Source organism: Leopardus geoffroyi, chromosome B1 (genome assembly GCF_018350155.1).
Source record: "Leopardus geoffroyi isolate Oge1 chromosome B1, O.geoffroyi_Oge1_pat1.0, whole genome shotgun sequence".
Taxonomy (NCBI): domain Eukaryota; kingdom Metazoa; phylum Chordata; class Mammalia; order Carnivora; family Felidae; genus Leopardus; species Leopardus geoffroyi.
The window spans coordinates 59,250,123-59,266,584 of NC_059327.1; the positions used below are offsets into that span (position 1 = coordinate 59,250,123).

Sequence of the window (16,462 nt, forward strand, 5' to 3'; positions counted from 1 at the left end):
TGCTGGTTCCTCTGTCTTCTACCCAAGATTATGCTACACAACATTCACTTAATCCCCACACCTGTCTCAACTGCTAGGGAGAATAATTTTTTGCAATCTTGACTCCCCCTTTTACTTGATCTTGAGATTTTTTTGTCCCGAACCTATAGCCACTTCTATGAATAACCAGATGGCTATTTCAAAAAGGAAAAACTTTCTGACACCTTTATCACTGCCTCTAGATAGAAATAAGGGTAATGCTAACATTCAAGGATAACTGGTACATTCAATCACAACTCACTACCTCCTCTGAGGCAACCGAGGGGGGTGGGGGAGGGGCACAATGGGTGCCTTCTGTTTTCCCGTCCAAGAGAGATGGTGTAAGAACTTGCCAAGCATCTCTTGTTTTACTTGTTGTGAACGTGTGCAATTTATCTTTCTGAGAAAAGTGCATACAACTTTTGTGTAAATTGTTTAATTGTCACAATTGGTTAATTTCATCTTTTTTTTCCCCCCCAAGAGAGGCGGAAAATGATTAGTTTGTGTGGTGGGTGATGGTGATTCTTTCCCATAAAGGGAACTGGATCAAAAGATTCTGAAAAAAAATGTCATTGGCTTAAACATTCACATCTGCACTGCATTTATGTTTTTGACCTATAGTTCATGCTTGAACAGGACTCTTAAGTTCAATATTTTAACTAAAAAGTTGATAATATTTTCATTGTTTTATTCCCATTTATCTCTAAGTTTGTTTGCTTGTTTATTTATTTATTTATTTTAATGTTTATTTATTTTTGAGAGAGTAAGAGAGAGAGTGCATGGAGGAGGGACAGAGAGGAATAGGGAGAGAATCCTAAGCAGGCTCCACACTGTCAGCATGGAGCCCTATGTGGGGCTTGAACTTATGTACCATGAGATCATGACCTGAACTGAAATCAAAAGTTGGACGCTTAACTGACTCAGCCATCCAGGCGCCCCTCATCTCTAAGTTTATAGGCTATATATTGTTCCCTGCTTTCTTCCTCTTTATCCCCAACTTTTTCTTTCTATAGTTATGTCCCATTCACTTTAATAAGGCAAATCATCTCTCACACTTAAAACTATATGAGAAATTTTAAAGAAAATGATCATAGATTCCATTCAGAAAAGATACTCTGGGTAGCCAATTTTCTCTTTCTTTCTTTCTTTCTTTCTTTCTTTCTTTCTTTCTTTCTTCCATTATTAAGATTGGAAAATTTTTTTAAAGGCTTTTTATTTTGAAATAATTATAGACTCACAAAAAATAGTGAAATCAATTCCTAGAGTTCCATATATTCTTTACCCATCTTCCCCTGATGGTGACATCTTATGTGACTGCAGTACACAATCAAAACCAGCAAACTATTAAGTGGACTAGAGACCTATTCAGTTTTCACCAGTTTCTACATGCATTCTTGTGTGTGCACGTGTGTGTGTGTGTGTGTGTGTGTGTGTGTGCTTATAGTTCTATGTGGTCTGATCTCAGATATGAGTCTGTGTAACGGCCCCCACAATTAAGGTACAGAGAGCTGTTTGTTCCCTCACCACAAAGGAACCTCTCTTGTTCTGCCCCTTTAGATTCACATCCTCCCTGGCAACCAGTAGTCTGGCATCCCCAACCCCTGGCAACCAGTAGTCTGTTCTCCATCTCTGTACTTTTGTCATTCCCAGGCTGTTAGAGAATGGGAATCCCACAGTATATAACCTTTGGAGATGGACTTTCTTCACTAAGCATCATGTCCTCGAGGTCCATCCAAAGTTGTTGTGTGTATTAATAGTTCATTCCTTTTTATTGCTGAGTAGTATTCCATTCTGTAGATGTTCCAGAGCCTGCTCAACAATCCACTCTTTGAAAGACAGTGGTTGTGTCCAGGTTTTTGTAATTTCAAAGCTGCTATGAACATTCCTGCACAATTGACCCTCGAACAGCATGGCGGGGTAGGGACACTGACCCCCCTCACACAGTAGAAAATCCACATATTTAAAAAAAAAATTTTTTTTTCAACGTTTATTTATTTTTGGGACAGAGAGAGACAGAGCATGAACGGGGGAGAGGCAGAGAGAGAGGGAGACACAGAATTGGAAACAGGCTCCAGGCTCTGAGCCATCAGCCCAGAGCCCGACGCGGGGCTCGAACTCACGGACCGCGAGATCGTGACCTGGCTGAAGTCGGGCGCTCAACCGACTGCGCCACCCAGGCGCCCCTAGAAAATCCACATATAACATTTGACTCCCCCAAACTTAACTACCGATAGCCTACTGTTGACTGGAAGCCTTGCTGATAACATAGCCAATTACTACATATTTTGTATATTATATGTATTATACACTGCATTCTTACAATAAAGTGAGCTAGCAAAAAAAATGTTATTAAGAAAATCATAAGGTAGAGGAAATACATTTACAGTACTATACTGTAAAAAATTCCTATGTAAGTGGACCTGTGCAGTTCAAATCTCTGTTGTTCAACGATCAACTGTACAGGTTTTTATGTATGCATGTTTGAACACAAGTTTTCATTTCCCTGGGATAAATGCCCAAGAGTATATAATTGCCGTGTTATATGGAAAGTGTACATTTAGTTTATAAGAAACTGTTGAACAGTTTTCCAAAGTGGCTATACCATTTTATATTTCTACCAGCAGTATAGGAGGAATCCACTTTTTTCTGCATCCTTACCAGCACCAGTCTTTTTAGATAGGTAAATGAATATCAAAATATTGTAAGAAGTCACACAAAGGCCATGTAGACACTGAGCCAAATGCATGGAGGTACTTAGCTTGTATATGAGCCTAAGACCACTTTTTCAGGAGGGTTGACTGCAACATTTGTTGTAATATAAATCCCCCAGACCTTATTAGCCTGTAGCCATGTGTCAGTTAGCAATGGCTGCAAGTGAGGAAAACCCAGTTACAGTCAGTTAAACACATGGGGCTATTTTCCTTCCTTAACAAGAAGTCCAGAACCCAGCTGTTGCAGAGGCTCAAAGACGATGGCAGCTACTGCTTCAGGAATCAATACCAAATTCATCTGGGAAGAAGAGAGAAGCAGATAGGATAATGTTTGTACCAGGAAGGAAAATGTTTTCCCAAGAATGTCGGTACAATTTCCTGTTTTGGTCCTGAACACTGTCCTGAGTTTCTCATGGCTGGAATGTTAAAGGAAGTGAGTTCTGAAAAGCTCAGTGGGTCAGGCATTTACCATTGTCTGACATAGGACAGTACACATTAATGGTCGACTTTGGCCAGCTTAAAGCTTCACCTGATGATGCATGGCCCACCCTCAAGTATTTCTGGGTTTTACCACAGGGGTATCTCATTTGTGCTTATAAGCAAAGTCCTCTCCCACTCAGGATTACTGTGCTCCAGCAGGTCCTGTGAGGCACAATGGTGTCTGTAGGGTTCTGTCCTCCCCTAGGCCTCTGCCATGGTTTTCTTGCTGTCACTGAGGAACTGAACCCTCATATCCTCCCTGCCTTGTGCTTTGTGTTTCATGAAGCCCTTCCTGAATGCATTTAATCACTTTGGCCTGCAGACCTTCACTCTCCATTGGTTTTGAGTTTGTCCATGGGCTAGGCACGCGACTAGGACACTGACGATCCTTTCCACTGATAGGTGTTTTTCATTCTTGACATGCACACAAAAGTATATCTTAGCATGCTCTTTCTGTGGCAAATCATATAATGCAAGTGAACAACTGAGGAGGGGACTCTGTCAGTCTCACCTGATCAGATGGAAATCTCTGTTTAAGCCAAAAAGGGCCACCCATGTTTACTGTCTTCCTTTTGATCACATGTGTTAGTTCAGCTGGTCTACCTGGCTGGATCACTAACACTGTGCTCCCTCACGGCTCAGTGTTTGTTTCCCAGGTAACAACGTTGGAATGAAAAAGGACTATTTTTCAGTCAAGGGTGGAGACCCAGTTAGAACCTTTCTTAAACTCCAGTAGGTCAAAGAGAACTCCTCCTATCTTAACTGCTAACCTTCTTGACTTGATACATGTAAAAGTGTTTGGGATTTACATTAGTTAAGATGCAAATGCCGGCTGCTATAACAAAGACTCCAGTATAGCTGTGGCTGACACAAGACAGAAGTTGATTTCTCTGTCTGGGCCCAGAGTTGATATAGCATCTCTATCGTCTGGTTGCCTTTTATGTTGTTGCTCTGCCATACTCAACAGGCAGCTTCAGTCCCTGTGTCCAATATGGCTAGCTGTCACCATCGCGTTCACACCTAACCAGTGAGAAGGGGAAAGTAGAATGGGGGGAGGGGGGAAACCCTTTCCTTTTATGGGCACGACAGGAAGTTACCCACATAATTTTGTCTTGAATCCTATTAACCTGACTTTAGCATCTTTGTCCCACTTAGCTACAAGATGCTGGGAAATGTGGTCTGCATCCTAGACTGCCACAAGATTAGCAGGAGCTTCTACTACCAGAACGGGATTATAGATATTGGGGAACAACTAGCAGGATCAGATAAATGCCCTCTACCTTTGGGGCCAAGAAGAAGTGCTAGAATTTAGGGGAGTGGTCCTCAACCAGGGGCAATTTCTGGAGATATCATTGTTTGTCTTAACGGGAGTGATGTGTGTTACTGGCAGCTAGTGGGTAGATGCTGCCAAACTTTGTACAATGCACAGGACAGCACCCCTCCCCCCTCACAAAACAAATTATCCAGCCTGAAATGTCAGTAGTGCTGAGGTTCAGAAATCCTGCCTTAGGGATATATCTTTACAAAGTCCTAGGCTACCACATTATAACAATGTTTTGGCTTTCATTTGTGCTTTTATGTATGTATGTATGTATGTATTTGGTTTGTTTATTTATTTTGAGACAGAGAGAGAATGAGAGAGAATCCTAAGCAGGCTCTGTGCTGTCAGCACAGAGCCCGACATGGGACTCGATCTCATGAATTGTGAGATCATGACGTGAGCCAAAATCAAGAGCCAGATGCCCAACCAACTGAGCCACCCAGGTGCCCCTCATTTGTGCTTTTATAAGCAAATTTCTAAGACTAGTGTCCTCTTAGGAGAGATTTGGGTGATAGCAAGGTGCTTCCAGTAAATTAGAATTGGAGCTTGCTGTGGTCTGAACGTTTGTGTTCCACCCCTTCCCCTCCTCCCCCCCCCCCCCCCCCCCGCCAGTTCATATCCTAAAATCCTAAAGCCCAATGTGATGATATTAGGAAGTGGGACCTTTGGCAAGTGCTTAGATCATGAGGGTGGAGCCCTCATGAATAGGATTAATGCTCTTACAAAAAGACCCTGCAGAGCTCCCTTGCCCCTTCCACTAGGTGAGGACACAGTGAAAAGCCCATGGCTGTGACCCCAGAAGAGGGCCCTCATCCAGGGGACCTCAGTGGCTCAGTCGGTTGAACAACCAACTTTGGCTCAGGTAATGATCTCGTGGTCTGTGGGTTCGAGCCCCACATCAGGCTCTGTGCTGACAGTTCAGAGCCTGGAGCCTGCTTCCAATTCTGTGTTTCCCTCTCTCTTTGCCCCTCCCCTGTCTCTCAAAAATAAATAAATGTTTAAAAAAAAAAAAAAGAGGACCCTCATCCAACCTTATTGGCACTTTGGTCTTAAACTTCCAGCCTCCAGAATTGCAAGGAATACATTTCTTTTCCTAATAAGATACCCAGTGTGTGGTATTTTGTTATAGCAGCATGAATAGGCTAAGACTGAGGTGTAAAACACCATTTGCTCAGTTTGCCAGAGGTTACATTAATGAAGGAATAAAACTTGTCGACCCTTGCGTATAGTTCCACCATAGTCATTAACAAGCTGGCTTTAGTCCTGGAGAGGAAGATTTCCTTCTTTGGGTTTTCCCAAGCTATTTAATAATATATCATATACCACTAAACCAGAGGAAAGGAGGAAATCTATTCAATTACAGACAAGTGTAATTTTGTACAATTAATCATAGTCTTCTTAAGGGAAATAAAAATAATTTGTTTTTAGTAAGAAGGAACCTATAATTATTTGGTGAGAGAGGAAAAACTACTTATTAATATATCATGTTTACTTTGAATGTGGTGAAATGTATTGCAGCTTTGCTGTTAGTCTTAGGCATGAAAAACTGTGTGTTAAATTTTGTCATTTCTGGTTCTGATCATCTGCTTTGATGACAGATTAGAAATGCAGTTTGGCTTTTCAGGACATAAATCTCAAATAATCAACATGAGAGAACGGCACCAAATCCTCCAGAGACGTTTCTAACATGAGATGATGACGCTTCTTAATAAACTCAGGATTAGTGATGTAACTTGTCACTGGTTCAGCCAGAAGACACAGGGAAATATCACAGTTGCTACAGTGACCACTCAGAAGTTGTGTTCTATAAATCTGGAAAATCAACTTCTGGAAATTCTCCCCTGGGATGAAGATATACTATGTGTCAGCCATGTATCACAGAAACCTTTTATTATTTTAGGCATCATACATTTTTTCTTGTGGAGAGAAGCAAGAATATTGTTCCTCATTTCCTATTTCCCTAGATATGAGGGATGTCTAAGTTCTTCGTAGGACATTATAGTCACCTCTCTTAAAATATCCATCTCCCAGTGAATCACATACAACTTTTGCATCTTTGTTCCACTTCCGTCTACTATTTTACTTTTCATACCATTGTAATTTGTTTTTCCCAATTAGAAAGTACATACCTGGCGGAGAATTTTCACTTCTTTTTTTTTGAAAGTTGATTTATTTATTTTGAGAGAGAGAGCAAGAGAGAGAGAGCGAGTGCACAAGTGGGGGGAAGGGCAGAGAGAGAGAGAGAGAGAGGAAGAGAGAGAGAGAGAGAGAGAGAATCCCAAGCAGGCTCTGCACTGTCAGTGTGAACCCAATGCAGGGCTCAAACCCATGAATCAGGAAATCACAACCTGAGCTGAAGTCAGATGCTTAACCGACTGAGCCACCCAGGCTCCCTGAGAATTAACTTCTTACACTTTGTTTCTCCTGTGACATCCAGTAGATTTCCTTCCCTGTATAGGGCATCTTTATGGACTTTGTGTTTTGGCTTTGCTTAACACCACGGTTATTAAGCATGATCTTGGAGTCATAATTACACTTATCACCATTATGAAATTATGTGCCATTAACTTGTTCTTAATTATGGACTGCAAAAGAATTTGGAACATTAGAGAATAGAGAATAAAAGATCTGGATTTTATGCGATTAAAAGATATTTTAAATAGGGAAATAAGTGCACATATACTGTAAAACAATATATAGAACTTCCACTTGTTGTATCTGCTGATATTTAGCAGAGATCATTTAAAGCAGATTATGTCTGAAAGTAGAAATCAAGGAATACTTGTTAATATCTCTATTTGTGAAGCAGAAGCAGCATAGCCTCTGGCATCCAAGACAAAGACTTGAGCCCCTTGTTACCCTTCACCATTTACTGGCTGTGTTTCTGTAAGCAAGTTACTTTAACCTTGATGAGCTTCATTTTCCTTATGCATAGAATGGGATTATGATACCTTCCTTTTAAGAACATTGTGAGTATTAAATTAAACAAATTCACACAGAAAGCACCCAGCACCCTGCCTGGCAATGTCAGAGTTCTTGGGTTACAAGCAACAGAAACCAACATTGCCAAACTTAAGGCAGAGAAGCAGATCTGTTAGAATCATAGAATCAAGGAAGAAATGAATGACCCAGTTTCAGAACTAGGAGACTCTTGGTATCTCTGCAGCAGGAAGTGTTGACTGTTTTCTGGGTACAGCTATTTTCATGCATGAGTGGAATCATCTCCAACCAGTCTTAGTTCTTGTCAAGATTTGAATTCCCAGGAAAGAGACTCTTATTGTTCTAGATTAGGTCACCTGATTTTACAAAGGCTGGGGGATTGGGTTAAGTCATTGGCAGCCTCACCAGAACCACGAAGAAATTGGGAACAACATTCTCTATAGCGAACGGGAGATAGTGTTACTGAAAGAAAAATGTGAAGGTATTCGGAGCAGAAAAAGCATAGATTTCCACTGCACCAACACATAGCAGGTGCTCGGTTAATGTTAATTTCCTTCATCCATTTAAACCCTTTCTGTTTATACCTTAGTGTAAAATTTCCAGCATGTGTGTATGTGTGTGTGTTTAACGTTATGTTTTTCTTTTTTTTAAATGTATGGTTTTTTTTTTGAGAGAGAGAGAGAGTGCAAGCAGGGGAGGGACAGAGAGAGAGGGAGACACAGAATCCTTAGCAGGCTGTACGCTCTGAGCTGTCAGCACAGAGCCTGATGTGGGGCTCAAACTCATGAACCTCAAGATCATGACCTGAGCTGAAGTTGGACGCTTAATCGACTGAGCCACACAGGTACCCCTTAACATTATGGTTTCTAACAGTTGGTATTTTTAACAGTTGGTAAGCTAAGACTCCTACAGTCATTTTCCCCCATCCCATGATTGTCTTCTGTCTCATCCTTGACACTTTCCATTATTCAGTGGAGACTTTGGTATCTGGCTTATAGTCTCTCTTTCCATTCGGAACCCTGTCATCAGCTTGGTTGACTTCCACATCCATATGGTCACACTGCTCCGATACTAGCTTCTCATTTTACTAACTCTTCATTGCCAGTGACCTTATCCTCCATTTCTATCTCAGCAATTCCCAAAATTGTCTAGAAAATCGCCAATATATACATCATTTTTCTGATCACCAGCAACCTCCTAGCCTTTGCACTTGCTTTCTCAACTACTCTCAGTATGCATTTTACCTCATATTATCTGTTCCTGCTTTATTATCTTCTTTATGCAGCCTGGATTCCATGGTGCAGCATTCCAGTCACTCTCTTGGCCATCACTGAATTTCCTGAGTTGTTTATGTTTCACACTTGGCCTGGAAAAATCAGCATTTCTGGGTAAGCTCAGTAGCACTTGGCTGCGGAGTACATCCCGGGAAAATGACAGTCATCAGGTTGAAATGGACCCTCAATATAGTCCAGTAATCCCAGTCTCTCTGATCAGTTTATATTTCCACCCTCTATATTAAATTGTTCTGTTAGACTACTTTTTAATAATCCATGTCATGGATTGTTGATTTTGTTCTAAAACATCTCTTAAACCCATAAACTTTTCTCCATCCTCACTATAGCCACCCTGGTATAATCCACCATAATCTCATGCTTGGATTACTATAGTGAGCTCCTATGTGGTTCCCAAATATCATCTCTTATTCCCTCCAAATACTTCTTCTCTAATGTATCCATGGTCATGTTTTAAGGCTCTTCTATGGCTTTCTCTTTTCTTTAACATACACTTCAAAATCTGCAAGGTGTCCTATGAGGCCTAGCAAAATATAACTTACTCTTTCTTTCTTTCTTCCTTTCTTTTTCTTTTTTCTTTTTCTTTCTTTCTTTCTTTCTTTCTTTCTTTCTTTCTTTCTTTCTTTCTTTCTTTCTTTCTTTCTTTCTTCCTGTCTTTCAAGAACTTTATTAATAGGTGCTTGCTGTTGGTTGACTCTTGAAAAAAATCAAGTTGGAAACTTTTTTTTTAAAGATCTTATTTTGAAGTAATCTCTATGCCCAATGTGAGGTTCAAACTCATAAGCCTGAGATCAAGAGTCACATGCTCTACCAACTGAGCCAGCCAGGAACCCCCAAGTTGTAAACTTTTATTACAAATTAAAAATGAAGGGTGTCTGGGTGGCTCAGTTGGTTGAGTGTCCAAGTCTTGATTTCGGCTCAGGTCATGATCCCAGGGTTGTGAGATCAAGTCCCACATCAGGTTCTGTGCTGAGCATGGATCCTGCTTAAGATTCTCTCTCTCTCTCTCTCTCTCTCTCTCTCTCCCTCTGCCCCCTCCCCTGCTTGTGTTCTCTCTATCTAAAATTAAAAAAAAAAAATTAGGGGAATGTGGGTGGCTCAGTTGTTTGGGCGTCCGACTTTGGCTCAGGTCATAATCTCGTGGTTCATGAGTTTGAACCCCGCATCAGGCTCACTGCTGTCAGCCTGTCAGCACAGAGCCTGTTTCAGATCCTCTGTCCTCCTCTCTATGCCCCTCCCCTGCTTGCGCTCTCCCAAAACTAAATGTTAAGAAAAAAAAAATTAAAAATGAGGTTCCTAAGTTTCTTAAGGTGACCAGATATGGAACAATTTAAAAAACTTTAAAGGTGTATTGAGAAAAACTAGGTTTTTTTTTTTAAACTACACTTGTCATTACCAAAAAGAGACATCTTTGGGTAAAAATAATAAAACCCCCATGCTGCATAGATAATGCAGATAGTTGTATTTATGTAGTCAAGGGCAAAAAGCAAGCACTTAAGATCTTCAGCTCCAACCTTGCATTTACTTCTTATTGCTGGAATTTCATATTCATTTCTTCTTTTTAGGTGAGTAAACCAGATGATAGTATAGATGATAAGCAGGTACTTACTCAGCCCTGATCTGCTCAACTTTGGGAGTCGATGAATTCTCAGCTTCTGGATTGACTGCTATTGTCTCTTTGCCATGGTGTGGTTTAGAGTTTTCTGGGTGTCTGCCTATGTTGAGGTGGCTGCTGGCATAGGATCTTATCTTGATTTTCATTATCTTCTTCAAAGCCATGCTCTCTAGGCTATCTTTGGGGAAGATAACTCCTGCGGAATCATGGTATATAACCCTGATACATATTCTGTCTTGCTGGTCTACCTTACTTTCCTGAACCTGGCTTGTCAGCTCCCTCTACCACTTCTCCCTGCACAGAAGGGTTGGAAGACAGTGGTTGATGCCCATAGGGTCCTCTCCCCACCCCCCCCTCCCCCCGCAACTCTTGTTATTCTGGGACTTCTGCAGGTAATTTTGTGGAAGACTCCCTGGATGGATAGCATCGATAGTGGTTACCAACCAAAGCATATTTTCAGCTTTGAACTGGAGCTCTACCAGGGCCTGTGACATTTGCTGCCTCTGTACCCTTTCCTTGTCCTTCAACAATGTCAAATTCCACAGTCTCTCCATCTCCTATAGTGTGAAGGTACTTCCTGGCATTATTCTTGTTCATAGCAGTCTGGTGTACAAACACATCTTCCTTGGTGTCATTCCTTTTGATGAAACTATATCCACTTCTTTGTTTCTTTGTTTGTTTGTTTGTTTGTTTGTTTCTTTCTTTCTTTCTTTCTTTTGTTTTTATTTTTAATTTCAGTTAGTTAACATACAGTGCAATATTAGTTTCAGGGGTAGAATTTAGTGGATTCAGTAATTCTGTACATCACCCAGTGCTCATCATGACAAGCACACTTCTTAATCCCCATCACCTATTTCACCCACTCCCACCCCCACCTCCCCTCTGGTAGCTATCAGTTTGTTCTCTACAGTTAAGAGTCTATATCTTAGTTTACCTCTCTCACTCCCCCCCCTTCTTTGCTCATTTGTTTTTTTTCTTAAATTCCACATATGAGTGAAATCATATGGTATTTATCTTTTTCTGACTTTTTGCTTAGCATAATACTCTCTAGCTCCAACTATGTCATTGCAAATGGCAAAATGTCATTGTTTTTACAGCTAAATGGTATTCCATTGTATAAATGCATCACATCTTCTTTATCTGTTTCTTACATTGAACCATTTTACTGTTCCCCAGACCTTTGTTGCGATGACCTTGCCCCCACAGGCATGCACCACCCATGTGAGGTCACCTGGGCCCACTCCCTGCACCCTGGCTGCTGCCAGTGGAGCCCAGCTTGGTGTCAGCAGTGCCGAGGGCAGGTGGCTGCTGGGTCGCAGCCTCACCACTCACAGTTGCAGTGATGGTGACTGGGGCAGCTGTGACCGCTGAGGTTCCTCCCAGCATGTGATGGTAACTAGGCCCACAGCAACTCATAGTTCTTCAGTTCTTTTTTTTTTTTTTTTTTTTTTTTTCCATTTTATTTTACTCTTCCCTCCTCTCTCAAGCTTCAGGCACACTGGCCCAATGTTCAATTTCTAGAATAGTTTCCATCTCAGATGATTGCATAGTCAGGTTCCATACCTCTTTTCTCCACACTAACCCCAGCCCTGTTGTCTTCTTTACTCGATTAACTCTTTCTCACTCTTTCTTACCAAGACGAATTGAAATGTTACTTCTTTAGGAAATTTCTCTTGCTTCCCCAGGCTACGTTACCCCCATTGTACATTTCTATTTCCCTCTGCCCCACTTGCGCTTTTCTTTCATAACGTTTGTCACAACCGTAAATACTTGTTCAACGTCTACCTTCCCCGCTGGACTATAAGTTTTATAAAAGGAATAACTTTTGTTCACCACTATTTCTTGAGGCCCTAACACAGTGAAGGGAACACCGTGATGGAATGTCTTCTGAATGTGTATCGGTGGGCATGTGTCTCTAGTGGGCCATGATCAGGTATTCCATTGCCCTGGGAAACAGATCTTTCCCTAGTGCTTGGAAAATATTGTGTAAATAAATAGATTTTTCTCAACTTAACTTTTTCTGTGATTATTATTTTAAAACTTTGGCTTGAATCCTCAGAAATACCTGTGTAATCCCCCAAATTAACAAAGAACTACTAATGAAATGTTAACAGAAAATTTGAAAATAGTTAATCACACATAGTTTTAGAGTTAGCCTTCCCCTCATTTATGTGGGCCTGTGTTTATGCTATATTTTTAAAATATTAAATATGTATAATGTGTGAAATACATTTTCTGCTACTAAGAATATTCTTAGATTATGTAATACTCAGGAAACAACAGATGTTGGCAAGGATGTGGAGAAAGGGGAACACTTTTGCACTGCTGGTGGGAATGCAAACTGGTGCAGCTCTGGAAAACAGTATGGAGGTTCCTCGAAAAATTAAAAATAAGCTACCCTGTAATCCAGTAGTTTCACTACTAGGTATTTATCCAAAGGATACAAAAATGATGATTCAAAGGGATACATGGACCCCAATGTTTATAGCAGCACTATCAACAAGAGCCGAATTATGGAAAAAGCCCAAATGTCCATTGACTGATGAATGGATAAAGAAGGTGTGGTGTGTATATAGAAAATGGAATATTACTTTGTGATCAAAAAGAATGAAATCTTACCATTTGAAATAATGTGGATAGGACTAGAGTGTATTATGCTAAGTGAAATGAGTCAGAGAAAGACAAATGTATGATTTCACTCATATGTGGAATTTAAGGAACACAACAGATGAACATAGAGGAAGAGAAAGAAAAAGAAGATAAAAACAGAGAAGGAAGCAAACCATAAGAAACTCTTTTTTTAATTTATTAATTTTTAAAAATTTATATCCAAGTTAGTTAGCATATAGTGCAATCATGATTTCAGTAGAATCCAATGATTCATCACCTGTATATAACACCCAGTGCTTACTCAGCAAGTGTCTTCCTTAATGCCCCTTGCCCAATTAGCCCATCCCCCCACCCAACACCCTTCCAGCAACTCTCAGTTTGTTCTCCATATTTATGAGTCTCTTCTGTTTTGTTCCCCTCCCTGTTTTTATATTATTTTTGTTTCCCTTCCCTTATGTTCATCTGTTTTGTATCTTAAATCCCACATATGAGTGAAATCATGTGATATTTATCTTTCTCTGACAGACTCATTTCACTCAGCATAGTATACTCTAGTTCCATCCATGTTCCTGCAAATGGCAAGTTATCATTCTTTTTGATTGTGAGTAATATTCCATTGTGTGTGTGTGTGTGTGTGTGTGTGTGGCATCTCTTGTTTCCCAAGTTATTCATTACATAATCTAAGAATATCTTAGTAGTAGAAAATGTGTTTCACACATTATACATATTTAATATTTTAAAAATATACCATAAACAGAGGCCCACATAAATGAGGGGAAGGCTTACTCTAAAGCTATGTGTGATTAGCATATTAGGATATATATATATATATATATATATATATATATATATCCACCGCACGTTCTTTATCCATTCATCAGTTGATGAACATAATGCTGACATAAACGTGGGGATGCATGTGTCCCTTTGAAACAGCACTCCTGTATGCTTTGAATAAATATCTAGTAGTGCAATTGCTGAGTCGTAGGGTAGTTCTATCTTTAATTTTTTGAGGAACCTCCATACTGCTTTCCAGAGTGGCTGCACCAGTTTGCATTCCCATCAGCAGTGCAAAAGTGTTCCCCTTTCTCCACATCCTCACCAACATCTGTTGTTGCCTGAGTTGTTAATGTAAGCCATTCTGACAGGTGTGAAGTGATCTCTCATTGTGGTTTTGATTTGTATTTCCCTGATGATGAGTGATGTTGAACATCTTTTCATGTGTCTGTTAGCCATCTGGATGTCTTCTTTGGAAAAGTGTCTATTCATGTCTTTTGCCCATTTCTTCACTAGATTATTATTTTTTGGGTATTGAGTTTGATAAGTTCTTTATAGATTTTGGATACTAACCTTTTATCTGATATACCATTTGCAAATATCTTTTCCTATTGTATTCGTTACCTTTTCATTTTGCTGATTGTTTCCTTTGCTGTGCAGAAGCTTTTTATTTTGATGAGGTCCTGATAGTTCATTTTTGCTTTTGTTTCCCTTGCCTCCAGAGTCGTTTTGAATAAGAAGTTGCTGCGAGCAAGATCAAAGAGGTTTTTGCCTGCTTTCTCCTCGAGGATTTTGATGGCTTCCTGTCTTACATCGAGGTCTTTCATTCATTTTGAGTTTATTTTTGTGTATGGTGTAAGAAAGTGGTCCAAGTTCATTTTTCTACATGTCGCTGTCCAGTTTTCCCAGCACCACTTGCTGAAGAGACTGTCTTTAACCATTGGATATTCTTTCTTGCTTTGTCAAAGATTAGTTGGCCATATGTTTGTGGGTCCATTTCTGGGTTCTCTATTCTGTTCCACTGATCCAAGTGTATGCTCTTGTGCCAGTTCCATACTGTCTTGATGATTACAGCTTTGTAGTATAGCTTGAAGTCTGAGATTGTGATGCCTCCTGCTTTGGTTTTCTTTTTCAAGATTACTTTGGTTATTCGGGGTCTTTTCTGGTTCCATACAAATTTTAGGATTATTTGTTCTAGCTCTGTGAAGAATACTGGCGTTACTTTGATAGGGATTGCATTGAATATGTAGATTGCTTTGGCTAGTATCAACATTTTAACAATATTTGTTCTTCCTATCCAGGAACATGGAATCTTTTTCCATTTTTTTGGTGTCTTCTTCAATTTCTTTCATAAGCTTTCTATAGTTTTCAGTGTATAGATTTTTCACCTCTTTGGTTAGATTTATTCCTAGGTATTTTATGGCTTTTGGTGTTACTGTAAATGGGATCGATTCCTTGATTTCTCTTTCTGTCGCTTTATTGTTGGTGGATAGGAATGCAACCGATTTCTGTGCATTGATTTTATATCCTGCAACATTGCTGAATTCATGAATCAATTATAGCAGTTTTTTGGTAGAATCTTTTGGGCTTTCCATATACAGGATCATGTCATCTGCGAAGAGTGAAAGTTTGTCCTTCTCCTGGCCGATTTGGATGCCTGAGGAGAGGATATTTTTAAAGATTATTTATTTATTTTTGAGAGAGACGTGAGGGGTGGGGACAAAGAGAGAGGAGAGAGAATCCCAAGCAGGTTCTGTGCTGTCAGTCCAGAGCCTGATGCAGGGCTTGATCTTATGAACTGTGAAATCATGACCTGAGCCAAAACCAATAGTTGGATGCTTAACCAGCTGAGCCACCCAGGTGCCCCAGCACCTATCTACTTTTGTTTGATTCCCTACGTTATCATAGCTTCACAACAGCTCCCAAAGTTGTATATTAGTGCAACTTATGCCACAAAGGAAAAGGAGGATGTGATAGATACTAACAGGGAAACACATTTTATAATGTATTTTAGTAGCATTGTGAGGACTGGAATTAGAAACATATTTGAGGATAATTCTTTTTAAGTAAAAAAAACTTATGAGTTGAGCTCTCAGGTAACAAATATTTTTTAAACATTTTTTTATCCAGTGATTTGAAAGAAATGAAAGAGGTGGAAGTTAGAAACCAGAAATGTGATAGATGTATTTTGTCTAAGGTACAAGAAGTACTAGATATCAGAAGAAAAACACAAGCTGAAGAAAAGAATGCTTTTTAGTCTTAGAAACCAGAAGAATGATGTAACACGAGACTCTTAATGGTGATGACTAAGCCATGACTCTCAACGCATATGCCCAGAGAGCCCACTGACGGAAAGAACTAGTAATTATTAGTAATTTTGAAGTGACAGCATTGTTCTATATGCTTTATTTAGGATTGACTCATCTCATGCTTGTGAATGACCTCATGTGTATGTTATTTTTCCCATTTTTCAAATATAATTTAACCTGGAGACTTTAATAACTTACTCAAGATCACTCAGTTGTTGGTACAGCCAGAATAGTCTAACTGTAGTTAAACATGATGTTATATTGCCAATCTCATATTTATTTTTAGAGTCTTGCCTAAAATAGCAGACTAAGACTTCACTTTGACTGAAAAATATTCGTGTTTTAGTTTGTCACATTCTAAGCAAATTCTTTTCAACAGATTTACTCGA

The 16,462-nt window shown here is 39.8% G+C and overlaps 1 pseudogene; it reads right to left on the reverse strand.

Annotated features, from left to right (window-relative positions):
• Positions 1–10,367: 10,367 nt before the first annotated feature.
• Positions 10,368–11,793, reverse strand: LOC123596364 (annotated as a pseudogene).
• Positions 11,794–16,462: the final 4,669 nt, after the last annotated feature.